Source organism: Heliconius melpomene, chromosome 15, assembly GCF_056956725.1.
Source record: "Heliconius melpomene rosina isolate 202511_hmr_F chromosome 15, ASM5695672v1, whole genome shotgun sequence".
In the NCBI taxonomy this organism is placed as follows: Eukaryota; Metazoa; Arthropoda; class Insecta; order Lepidoptera; family Nymphalidae; genus Heliconius; species Heliconius melpomene.
The window spans coordinates 13,144,866-13,159,321 of NC_140403.1; positions in this window are offsets into that span (position 1 = coordinate 13,144,866).

Consider the following 14,456-nt stretch of genomic DNA (forward strand, 5'->3'; position numbering starts at 1 on the left):
GTGCCCCGCTAGTTTGTACATGCTAATAGTTGCAACTTCTGTAATCAGGAATTATTTTAAATAATAAAACATTTGGACGGAAAATTAATTCACTTCATTTAATAATTATTATAAAGTTTTCTTATTTCATAAACTTATATTAATGGACACAAAAATAAAACCATTCTTTTTATTATTCTTGTATGTTCAGTTTTAATATTATTTTAATATCACAAAACAAAATACACTTCTTAACAATAGGGTTCCTCTGCCTACTGTACGACATGCGGGATACAGCGTGAAGCTAAAAAAAAGAAGATGGAAGTTCCGTCAAGCAAATAGCAAGAATGTATACTTTTGTAGAGTTGAAATATGAATTCTTATTTCGAATGTATATTAAGCGATTTGTAATCCAACTATTTACGTTTTCTCTGAAGACATGGAGACCATGGTCATTAGGAGACCAAATTAAGAGGTCTTTTGCTACGAAACCCACTAAATGCGACTGCATTACATTTTCCTTCTTGATTTACTTTTAATCTGTACTCTAAGTGTATGCATTTAAAGTACAGCAAGTTTTTTCCCGAGTTTCAAGTTATGGATAAGTATTTTCAGACCTTCAGCTATAATTAAATGTATTAATGTATTTATGTATATATTTGCTTATCTAAATTAATAAATCTTGTTTAAAATTACTTTTCTGAAAATTTTGATCTTAGATAAAGATGCTTTACAAATTGTTTTTCAATGATATAAAGTTATGTCTGATCGAAAAGTTTGGATTACGGTCTGAATATCAAGTTAATTAAATGTCGATACCATCAGTATTGAAGAAAATCTACTTTCAATTTATTTACAAACTCAAAAATTTGCTTTATCTTTATTAAGATAAATAAATTTTATCTAGGAGTTATAATGTCCCGATTTTAATATTGTTTTTATTATTTACTAATGGCTCCGGCGCGCCCACTAGATCTATATGAATAATATTAAAGGATATTTGAGAAAAAAAATATTTATAATTTTAGTTTGTTTATCTATACTGTAATGCACGAAGTTAATGGCAATTTTTGTCTTTAAAAAACAGTATTTGATTATTTTACATCACTAAGTACAAACACAGGTCAAGTTCAATTTTTCCCTCGTAAATTTCGAACTCGAGAGAATTTCGGTATAAAAATAGCCTATACGTTGCTCCACAACCCCCTCGAACTTTCAATATTAGCTCCATAACAATAATTTCAATCAATGTTAAGACACCCCGTTCCCATAAAGACATTCCGCTCCCCATTCTCCGCTAAATTATCGAGACATCGCGTGTTGAGTGGTGAAACTTAATTCCGCGCTGTCTTAAGTATAATAAATGCTATTGTTCTATTGTATTCTTATTATTGAATATTGCTTACAAGTAATCTTATAATTTATTGCATTTTTCTCAGTATCTTTTGAATATAAACAGATCCATAGAATTAAATGTGCTCTTTACTCGTACTTCTTTATTGATGAGTTTAAATTAAATTTTGCGCGTTCTTTTTGCAACTTTGCACTTAGCTATAACAACGTGAACAAAGTTTACCCTTATAAAGAGATACTCCAAGCTTTTCTCTAAGGATTCATTTTATTCATGGGTATATATTTTGGACTTAGTTTTAGTTGCTATTTATAGCAACTTAGTTGAAGAGTTGCAATGTATCATATTAAAACCATCATTTTTTTTAAAATTTTTATTTATATATAATAGCAAACAACAATTTGTATTATTTACTGACACAAATTCATCCATAGCCTCTCATTAGGGGGGTCACCCTTCATAGAAATCGATGGTTTCAAGAGCATGAATAGATGCAACGCTTGGTCCGTACAGTGATTTGCTCGTTAAAATAAGACCCCAATCAAAATTCAGAGGCTGACCGGATTTCAATCAAGATTAATTGCTGCTAAGCTTTTTCATTGCTATTTAATTCTATTGCTTAAATATAGGGCATTTTACGATTTAAAAAATATTATTTGCTTTTTCTATGTAGTAAAAATATGAATGAACATATTATAGGTAATAATAAGTAGTCTCTAGTCTTTTAAAGAAAAAAAATAGATTTGACTAACACTTCTATAGCAATGCAGACTTAAATATTACTTGAATTCATGTTAAGGTTATTTCACAAACATTGTGTAACAATATGTAGGTATTCGTGGACTTTGAGCATTGTATTTCAGTTAAAGAATATGGTAGTACCTACTCTTGCCATCATTCCTACCGTACATGACTTGCATATCAAGTACATTAGCTAAGTATAGGTTTGCTTTTAAATAGATTTATTTAAATTTTTATAATTTCTTCGGCAACGTCATTACGCTTACTATTTTTATTTACTTTATTATTATTCTTTTAATTTTACTTTATTTTAGGTTTAGTGGCGGAACCTAACGCCACGCTTTACCTTATAACGAGAGCAAAGAAATTGATATCATTCATTCTTCCGAGTAGGAATGAAACCTACAACCGTCGCGTTTACATTCACACCTTATACCACTGCTTTATCACCAATAAAACAATATTATAATTAGAAATTACTTGAGTAAAATACATATTTTTTTATAACTTATTATAATAGTACAATATTATATATTTTGTAATAATAGAATGTATGAGATAAATACAAACATATTTTGCTTACGTCATTACATTTACTATTATTGTTATGTCATTTTCATTTTCAAATAGCATTTGCTTATCAATTCTATAACAGTTTTCTGTTGCAGCATTCAGATGTATATAAAACTTTAGTGCTTGAAGTAAAAATAAACTACACTATGTATGTACGCGTCTGGTATTTTCTCTTTTAGATTTTTATTTTTAATCATCTAAAGCTTTAAACGAGATACTTCAATTAAAACTTGAATTTCTGGTCAACGTTCTTTGAAAAGTTCATTCCTTTTATATTTTAATTATGTGTTACTAAGAATTTTGCACATTAAATATAACTTAACTTTTGTTGTTTACATGTAGTAGAGTAAACAGGGTAAGCATAGTGTTAAGACACTCCATTCTCTACGTTTCGTTCCCGTTTTGTAGAATACATTACGCTATACATATGATCATTATTAATAATATAATAATTATATTTATTAGTACGCAGTGCCAGGATTAAAGGCAGGAAGCGGAAAACGACCTGTTTTAACACTAGGTTATCTTTTATGTGGAACAAAAGAAGAAGCTAAAAATAATACATGTTGTAATTAAAACATATGTTAAAAATGTTATCATATTTATTATATAGACAAAAATTATTCTATTTTCATACATATATTATCTTTAATATCCCTAACTAAATGCTTCTGTAAACATTCTTAGCGAATCTCCGGGCTCCGGACCAGACGACTGAGGCATGAATAATAAAATGAATACCGATTGTTGAGTGTGGTATGTGATTGAATAATAATTCCACCTTATACTCGTATTGTACTAGCTCTGGGCTACGGAGAGGTTATGATAATTTTATGAAATTAATAAATAATCCGATAAGATATTTATTACATTAGAAATTTGTAATATTTCGAAGTTTTTATCGGATTTATTAAAGAAATTTAATTTACTATTCTAATAGTTTCTTTTTTGCTACAGTTAATGAATGACACTCATAAAATCTGTCATAAAAACATGATATCTGCATGCAATTATTTTGGGGTTCAAATAAAAATATTAAAAATATAACAAGTAGGAGATATTTGAAGAGAAGCATTTCAATTTTTCTTCGTATAATGTGAGCGTACAGTACCTACTTGGCTAGAACATTTAGACCCGAGAAGTCCAAATTCAAATTTAAATACTTGAATTTGAATTGATTATATACAAGATTTCACTAAGTACCATACTACAACTTATTGAAACAACAAAGAGAAAATTTAACGTCATAATATCCAATACCCTTACGAAACAATGTACTTGTTGAATGGCGTCAACACAGAATACCTCCAGAATTCGGCGGAAAGTGGGAAAAGGAGTCTCTTAATGCGAGGTTCCCTCTGCCTACCCTGCTGTATGTGGGATATAGCGTGAAGCTAAAGCTGATGTAATGCAGATTATATCTTATAATATTATCAATTTAAAATAAATTATATTTAAAACTTAGAGACGATATATGGCACAACTAGATATCATTTGATTATTATTAATATAATTATTAAGATAATATATTAAGATAATAATTATTAATATTATTATTAAGATAATTGCAGTACTTTAAAATTCAATCGTTACTCGAAAGAAGGGACATACTAGATCTATTTTTTCTTCACAAATTAATGAACTATCAGTATGATTGTCCTAACCTGTTACAGTTGTTTAAGTTTAAGGTTCCCTATAAATGCCCTAGAAATCCCGTAACACTTTTCCAGCCCCCAATTCGCAGAACCGCGTTGGGCTCTAACTCGCCAGTCTCACGTTTGTGTCGCATAGAAAACGAATATTCAGCAACAATTGATATTTTTTGGGAATCACTCCATAAAATTAGGAGTAAACTGGCTTATAAAGTTAAATAATAGTATTATATCGAATCTTGTTGTAACTTTTTGTAACTTAGAATTTACTTTTATGCAGTTTTAGTTGTAAGGACAAAATTTTTTATTTTTTTTTTTAGACTGTGATTGTTATTAGGTAATCTTTTTCTCACACATAAATATTTGCATGTGGAGTTTATCGTAACAAACATATGTATAGTTCTTATTTTTTTTTTAAGTATATATATACCAAACTTACAAAGCTGTACTGTACCTATGTGATAAACTAAATAAATAAATAAATAAATAAATAAATAAATAAATAAATAAATAAATAAATAAATAAATAAATAAATATCTATAGTAAGTATTCTTTTTTTATAAACTACGAGTATATACGTGTTACAAGTTTTCTCAAAGTTTACCTTAAAACTTTACACCTTATATTGTAGTTTCGATAAGAAATTTTATATCATGCAGCGAACTACATCCGGTGCAACTTTATAATGTTGTGAAAATCGGAAACTCACCATCGCTTTACATATTATAATAAAAAGTTATTACGGCAGTTTTATGAATGCATGAATATTTTTAAAATGACCTTTTCACAGTGGGCGCTATTGTCATTCATAACATTTTAAACATTATTAAAAGCTTTTATTTAACTTGCAATGTATGTATGTGGGTTCGGGTGAAATCTTGGAGCTCAATTTTGAAGTAGATATCGTCAACCGATTGAGCTGAAATTTTGTATACACGTTTACTTTGGATGACAATGCACGATATAATATGTGACGTCATTCTAAATGTAATATGGCGGACCATGCAAGATGGCGGAATTGTTATTTTTAATGTACTTCTACAATATGGGTATCAAATGAAAGGACTCGTTGAGAGCAACTCGAAAAATAATGTGATGTCACTCTAAATCCCATAAGGAGGATATCGAAGATAGCCGAGTATCTATTTGGTCTACTTCTACAATATAGATATTAAATGAAATGGTTGGTTGACCGTAACTCTAAAAATAATGTGACGTTATACTAAATCCAATATGGCGGACCATCTAAGATGTCGGAATAGTTATTATTTATGCACTTCTGCAATATAGGTATCAAACGAAAGATCTTGCCGAGAACAATTAGAAAAATAATGTGACATCACTTGAAATCCAATAGAATTGACACGATTCAAGTTTTTTGTGCTTTCATATAATTAAAGGTATGTTCGTACGATTGAGCGGAAATTTTGTATACACGTTTGGTTTGGATGACAATGCACGATAAGATTTGTGACTTCATTCTAAATACAATATGGCGGACCATCCAGGATGGCGGAATAGTTATATTTCATGAACTTCTATAATATGGGTATCAAATGAAAGGGCTTATTGAGAGTAACTGGAAAAATAGTGTAACGTCATTCTAAATCCAATATGGCGAACCATCCAAAGTAACAATATAGTTATTTTTGATGCACTTGTACATTATGGATATCAAATAAAAGGGCTTCTTAAAAAAAATTTGAAAAATGATGTGACGTCATTCTAAATCTAATAAGGCGGACCACCCAAGATGGCGGAATAGTTATATTTAATGCACTTCTATAATATGGGTATCAAATGAAAGGGCTTCTTGAGCTCAACTTGGGAAATAATGTGATGTCATTCTAAATCCAATATGGGGGACCATCCAAGATGAACGAATAGTTATTATTTTTGCAATTCTACAATATGGATATCAAATGAAAGGGCTCATTGAGAGCAACTTGAAAAATAATCTAACGTCATTCTAAATCCAATATGGCGGGCCATCCAAGATAGCCGAATAGTTAATTTTAGTCTACTTCTACAATATGGATATCTATTGAAAGGGCTCGTTGAGAATAACTCGAAAAATGTGACGTTTTTCTAAATCCAATATGGCGGAACATCTAAGATGGCGGAATAGTTATTATTTATGCACATCTGCAATACGGGTATCAAATGAAAGAGCTTGCCGAGAATAATTAGAAAAATAATATGACATCTAGTGTGAGAAACCTTCTTCCTCCTGGCATTAATCCCGGCTACTGCCAGGGTCTGCCTTCCTACTCAACCTACTCCACTTTGCGCGGTCTTTTGCGTCCTCGGTGGTTAGACCATTGGCTCTCATATCCCGCATCACGACATCCACCCAGCGCTTCCTTGGGCGTCCAGGAGGTCTCACTCCAGGAACTGATATAGCAAGGCACTTGCATCCGACATAGTTCTTAGACCGGCGCGTAAAATGGCCAAACCATCTCAGGCGGCGCTCTTGGAGCTTGTCCGCTACGTCACGGACCCCAAGACTACCTCGAACGAATGTGTGGCGTATGTGGTCAGACCGCGTTACGCCGCACATCCACCTCAGCATCTTCATTTCCGTGACGTGAAGCTCCTGAGTGTGCCGAGATAGTACTGGCCAACTTATCCGGCCATGGACATCGTGATCGATGCCTCCAGACTCGTGCATAACGGATCCAAGGTACCTGAACTTTTCTGACTTAACGGCTGGCTCAGGACCTACAAGGATCGTGCTCGAGTCCGGGCTCCCGCAGGCCATGTACTCGGTCTTCAACACATTTAGTTGAAGTTGAGAAGACCGCCGTTCTCAAGCGTACCCTTCCAGAGGTTCACTTTACGCTCCAGCGTCAGTCGGTTCTCGTCAACGAGTGCTATGTCGTCGGCATACATCATCAGCCATGGAGGCTGAATTACATTGAATAAGAACGGACTAAGAGTCGAGCCCTGGTGAACCCCCACTGTAATCGGGAAGGGTCTAGTGTCACCAACAGCATTCCTAACCATAGAAGCGGAATCATGGTACATGTCTCTAGTGTGAGAAACCTAGCCAGTGGTAACTAAAAAGTAAGAAATAAATTATAAGCAAAAAATCACTTTTAGAAAAAGCTTTTATTTAAAAGCCCTAAAAAGGAGAAAATAAAATTTGTCTTTTAAATTTTAACTATCAACTCATAACCTCATTGTACACAATTTATATGATCATAAAAGCTTGTCGCGTTAATCAATATTTAATTAAATTGAAACTTTAAAAATTTAAACTTAGCAGATTTTACATAATTAAATTAGCACTAGTTTAGTTACACAAGTAAATCGCGCGACAAGCTTTTATAATCATATAAATTGTGTACAATGAGGTTATGAGTTGATAGTTAAAATTTAAAAGACAAATTTTATTTTCTCCTTTTTAGGGCTTTTAAATAAAAGCTTTTTCTAAAAGTGATTTTTTGCTTATAATTTTTATACATATAAGGTAATAAGAAAAAGTAAGTAAAAAGTATTAGACTTGTGACAGATATCCAATATTCTCGACAGCGCGTCGCAGCGTGCAGCGGAACACTTATAGAACACAAATCAAGCGAGAAAAATGAAAGAATAGAAGCGAGACAAAGCAGCTCGAACGACAAGAATTTCATTGGGAAATATTTGACAAATGCGATGACAATGACGACTTTAACTTGACTTCTACAAAATGTATTTCTTATAAAATACTGTTAGAATACCGTCTATATGTTTTTAACGTACTCGCATAGAGGTTCCACGTAATTACAATAAGTGACAAGTATCCCTCACTACATACTAGATACCTTCCAATCAGGGCTTCCGCCTACAGGCAACTGTGCCCATTTGACACAATTCCACTGCTTTTATTGTCTTTTTCACCTAAATCTATCCACTCTTACACGAGTACGCATATAAAATATTTTTTTAAATGTCACACATTTTTTAAAGATATTCATTTATCATAACCGAAATGACAAATTGGATATCGTTAGTTTCAGCTTAATTATGATCAACGTAACGTCATCATCATCATCATCATTGTCAGCCTGTCCTCATCCACTGCTGGACATAGGCCTCTCCAATGGCACACCACTGAGCTCGATCGGTTAGGTCGTAGTTACGTTGCTTTTCTTTAGTTAAGTTATTGGGTGAAAACAATATGACATATTTGTTTGCATTTCTCTCATTAAAAGATAAAACGTAAAAAGAATAAAAGTCCATACAAGTAATAGCGTAAATGATATGAAAACGAATTTAACACAAAGCCGACTTGTCAAGTTGTAATTCTAAGCAAATGTTTTCACTTGCCGGCGCTCTATGCTCTGTACTCTATCATTCATGTAAACAGAAAACCGTTGAATTTAACAGCTATTTGACTACAATTTTCCGGCTCATTGCATTTTCAGCAGTTCACTTTGAAATTGGACTGCAATATTGAGCTATGTCGTATTATTTTATTTAAAATTATGTGAATGATGTTAAATGTTTGTGAGTTATTCGTGTGTGAATTCTGTTTACGTACAATAGTCAAATAAAGACAATGAGCAATAATTCTTTAAAAACAGAAAGATTAAAGTTCACTTGAGTGTACCTACATAAACTAATTCAAAATACAAACTATATTTTGCTTACAGAAAACCTATTGTAAGCCAATGTCATAATCATGTTATAAAATATATTCTCAGCACAACGATAACAAGATGATAAAACCGGTAATGCGTGTTATATATCGATTCAAGCTTCAATGACGCGGCAAGGATGGGAGCAAAGCGCAGTTATAAACGCTGGCGGTCGGTACACCCTCCACAGCCCACACTATTACTCGTACGATTTGAGCTCAAAATTCGACAAAGCGCTTGCCCACTACGCTGCCCATTCATTTGTGCGTTCCATTAAAAGGGTGCTTTTAACTACCACTAATTTATACAGCGCACTCACGGGGACAGATTACAGAGCGGGTTGCTCGTTTGAGCACAGCTTAGTCACGAATCATAAAGGTCGTGTTATATTTGAAATGCAAAGTTTTTGGACATCCTGTAATTACATACAAACTAGCTATCTATTTTGATCCCCTCCACGCTGTATCCCGCACACACTTTAAGACACTGCGTTCCCACTTTTCACCTTTTTATTGTAAGTATATCAATATTTTGTTTTGTTCTATTTAAGATAAGGCTTTGATTTAATAAAGAAGTTTATTTTTCGTAACGATTTTCTTATGGAACAAATGGAAAAGCATGAACTGGGGAAAAAGTGACGTATTATTAGAATTTTTATCTGATTTAAAATTACGATCACGCAACTATTTTTTATCTATTGCTTTTTAGCTTAATTTTTTTCCGTATTGCAGTATACACAAAGATAACCTCATATCAAGAACTTTTGGTCTGCCCGAACTAAAAAATCAACATGGTCAGTGAGGAAACTCAACGCTACAAACCTCAAGCTATAGCTATATAATTTTTGTAATGAGAAGAAACATATTATCTAATAAGATGTTTCCGTTTAACAAATATACCGTCATCTGAGTTCAATGTTAATAATGTAAATAAGGCGCATCTGGCGTTTATTGGATTAAGTTGATTGCATTCAATATTCATTATAGCACCATCTGAACAAGGTCACGTAATTTTTCGCTTGCGCTATAAATTAAGGCAAATTTATCATTAAAGTTGAAAAGGCTAACTTAAGCTCTTTTGATAGCCATTGCAAGTAGTGTAATTTATGTTTATCCAGTTTTACTTACTACAACCTAATTAATTTTTTGTTGTTATGGAAGTCCTGTTACTATATAATTTTCTGTATTTCAATCACCTAGGTTTTTACAATGTTAGCAGTTACAAAATATTTCTAAACGTCTTTGTTATTAACATATTTGGTGATTGCAAAAACTTTACAGAGATGTGAATCATTATTTATTAATATTTAACAAAACTTCTACTTAAGTTTTAAACAAATAAAGTCATAAAATATCAGAATAATAGGTACTTTAAAATTGAGTGTATAAAGAAGCAAAGTTCTCAACGCCTCTTTGGACCAAAAACGTTATGACTTTAGTTAGAACAGTCAATAAACGAAGAAAGTGTTGGAAAAGTTGAAGAATGAAAACCAACTCTCAACACGAAATGGAAGAGTTTCAAGATAGCGATTACATTGTAAAATGGGAACTTTGAAAATATTGTTGAATAAATTTCGTATTAAGATGCGTTTACATATTACTTTTACTTCGGCCTCGCGGTGACAAGATGTTAGCTTTTTTTGTATGATGTCTTACCACATTCGCCGCGTATACAGTAGAGTTACGAAACCCTGAAGCTATTTGATTTATATTTTATGTATGACTCATTTAATATGTGATGACGTTTTATTTACATATATTAGATAAATATATAGAAACCAACAATTAACATTTATTAGATTTGTGTTTTTATGAAATTGCAATTTTACATCTTCATGCTTGTCATCGCATAACAGAGTAGGTAGAGACACTTGCAGGATATTGCGTGTTTAGTTCCAGAACTCAACGCCGCGCTTTCTTGCCAGAGCGAAGAGAATAAAATAATTTGTAGCCCCAAGCAATCACCGAGCAAGACCGAATAAATAACCGTCACTTTTACAGTTAACTGCTATCGCATTGGGCCACAATACATTATAATTAAATTTTACGTTTTTACTTTTTCAGAAACTGTCCCAAAGCTCTACGTTACTAGCCTTTTGAAATAGTCACGTTCCAGCTTATACATCACCTACGTAAAATTCTACGAGCGGCGTAGCGCTTCGTTAACTTATCAACATGGGTCGGACTACGACGACGCCCTGTAATACGATTTATACTCTCCCTTATTGATTAAATCACGTTAAAATTTGTGTTGTTAATTTATAATTTTCCTTTTTTTAAACGTATATTTTTAAGTTTTGAGGTTATTTAAAATAATTTTTTAAATAAAATATACTCGTATAGAAACTATTGATTTTTTTAATGTTAAAAAGAATCCAACACAAAACTATGATAGACAATAAAATATTTTTAAAAGACACGTTAAAATATAAACAGTGTACTGTCAAAGCGTTTTTCTGCAAAGTGAAAATAAAGACGATCCTTCCTGGATGTGCACTATCAATTCAGTTATACCTATGTATATAGAACTGTATGTAACACAAATGAATAGAAAGTGCTTAAATATACCTACTGTAAATTGTATTTTATTGAATTCCTTAATTGAAATCGTAATTAATAATAATTATTAATTACGATTATATTATAATGGAAGCAAGATTAATTATAATTAATCTTGCTTCCATTATAATTATTATAATGATATTAATATCAGTTTTCCTAAATGCTTGAATAAATATTTCGTTTCGTCGAGTAGGGACTAAAGCCCACAACCAATCGTGTTAAAAAGTTTAAAAAGTGATTAAGTCATTAAGTTGCATTTTGACACTTGAGCAAGGAAAATACTAATTTAGAAAACATCTAAAAATTTGAACTCACCGCGATTTGAACCCGCTTTCTAAATAAGTATATTTCACTAAGTTCCATATTTTTTCGAACACGGCGTGAAAGCTCTATCTCAGTTATATCACATTTAAAAAAATATGTATATTTTACAAATAAAGTTCCGTGCGAAATCTCACAGCTGCTGCCTAGGACCTAATTATACTGTAAAAGCATCAACATTTTATGTTTAAAATCGATCCGATTCGGCCTTGCTTCGGTGAGGTCGCACAATTGGGCTATTATATTTATTTCGATCCCTTGTCGAAGTGATACTGTATTTATATTAGTGTTGTGCTGCGGATTCCTGCGACTGCTGAGCTGCGTGGCGTCCTGCTGCGCTGCGTTGCCCTGTGGTTGCCGAGTCCCGCATCGCTCGTTTCCAGCGTCCGGATTGTTTGTTCAGTAAGTGAATACACAGTTGTTATTAGATAGGTACTCACCTACTGTTCACCGACGGTAGATTTTGCTTGTTATATATAGTGTTAGTTTTAAAGCACACACCCCGTCCCTCGCCGCAAGGTGAGGGGAGAGACAAAGCATGGCCGGCCTCAGTAGCTCCGAGCTGCTGAGGTACTTAGAGACCTTCCACGGGGAGGCATTCAACGCCGTGATGAAATTCGCGCAAACGCGACACGATGCGCCTAGCTCGCCTAGCGCGCCAGAGGTCGGCCCGGATGCCGATATGCAGCCTTCAGCTGCCGGCCCGAGTGCCGAAGATGAGCCGTTGTTCTCCGGTGGGCCTTGCGACCTCGGAGTCGCCCCGCCGAGGGAGCATTCTCGTGCCCCTACGCCGATCCAGACTGAGGTAGAGATGGAGGAGGGCACTTGCCTGTCCTCCGATTCGGACGATGACGGTTTCGAGACCGTCGGATCGCGCTCGGCCAAGCGTAAGGCCAGGGCCCCTAAGGCCCCCCCCCCGCCCAAAAAGGCGAACAAACCCGACGGCCGGCGTTCCCGCGCGAACGACTTAACGGTTTTCCCCTCCCCTGCCCCCGCCTCTGCGGTTGAGCGGGAAGAGGATGTACCCCCCCGCGCGCCCCGCGTTAAACCCCCGCCGCCCATTTATGTGCAAGATAAGCACAAATGGGGCAAGGTGTCGCAGTGGCTCAATAGCCACAATGTCCAATATTCCACCGCGCGCTTAACGCAGGTTGGAATCAAAATCCAAGTTAGGTCTTCGTCGGAACACCGACAATTTACCTCTTTCCTTCGTGAGTACCAGATAGGGTACCACTCTTACGCCCTGGAGGACGAGCGCCAATTGCGCGTCGTTCTCAAGGGCATTCCCAAAGAGATCGAAGTCGATCTCGTGTTAGATGACCTTCGTAGCAAAGGCTACCCCGTGCGCCAGGCGCACCGTCTCTATAATTCGCGTACCAAAGCGAAATTCGATATCGTGTTAGTCATCCTTGACCTCACTAAGGAGGGAAAGGAAATATTCAATCTGAGGTCGGTGTGTTCTCTCACCGGCATCAGAGTCGAACCCCCACATACGAGGGGTCTCATTGGGCAGTGTCATCGCTGCCAATTATACGGGCACTCTGCCCGCAATTGTTTCGCGCGGCCTAGGTGCGTTAAGTGCCTAGACGATCACGCGACTGCGGATTGTCCCCGCAAAGTCCCCGATCCCGCTGTGCCCCCAAGCTGCGTGCTATGCGAGACGCAGGGCCATCCCGCGAACTACCGCGGATGTTCCCGCGCGCCGCGCAGACGCACTAGGCGCGGAAGCAAAAAGCGCACCTCCAATAAAAAGGAGCCGGCTCCTACTCAATACGAGCCCGCCCCTCTCCCTAAAGAGAATGCGTGGTTTAAACCCGCACCTACACCGGTCGTCGCCCTCGCCGCGGCACCGGTACAGCCGCCTACCCCTCAGGTAGCGGCTCCCCGCCCCGCGCTCGTGCCTTCCGGCGCGACCGCGACCGCGCCCTTGCGCCCGGCGCCTTCCCGCGCCGCGCCCGCGCCCGCACCCGCGCATTCCCGCGCCGCGCCCGCCCCCTCTTCTAACGCTAGCGACTTAGCACTTGTGTTAAGATTCGCTAGATGTTTTGATTTCAAAGAAATCAAAGTCCTCGCGGCGAAACTTAGGAACACGAACGGTTCCGACGATCGCGCTCAAGTTATTATAGATCATATAGATCTCATCGAAGCCATTCAAGGCTTCGTCGCGGTTTAAATTTTTCCAATGGCGGTCATAAATAGATTTACCCCACGGCCCGCTGACTCGCAACTCGCGCGTATTAAACCTAGAGCCCTGTCAATAGCGACCTTTAACGCAAACGGTGTCAAACGCCAAAAAGAGGCTGTGAGCGCCTTCGCGCACGCCCATCAATTAGATATCTTATGTATACAGGAGACTTTTCTTAAACCTGCTGTTCGTAGTCCTGGCATTGCGAACTACAGGATTGTAAGAAATGATAGAGCCACCCACGGTGGAGGCACTATGATTTATTACAAGAAGAATTTACACTGTATACCACTCGACCCTCCGTCTCTCGAAGCAGCCGAGGCGTCGGTGTGTCAGGTATTCCTCACAGGCCATCAGCCTTTAATTATAGCTTCTGTTTATCGTTCGCCGTCTAGGCAATTATTAGAAAGCGACATTTTGGCGCTACTTAGTATGGGAGACTCGGTCCTTCTGATCGGGGATTTCAATTG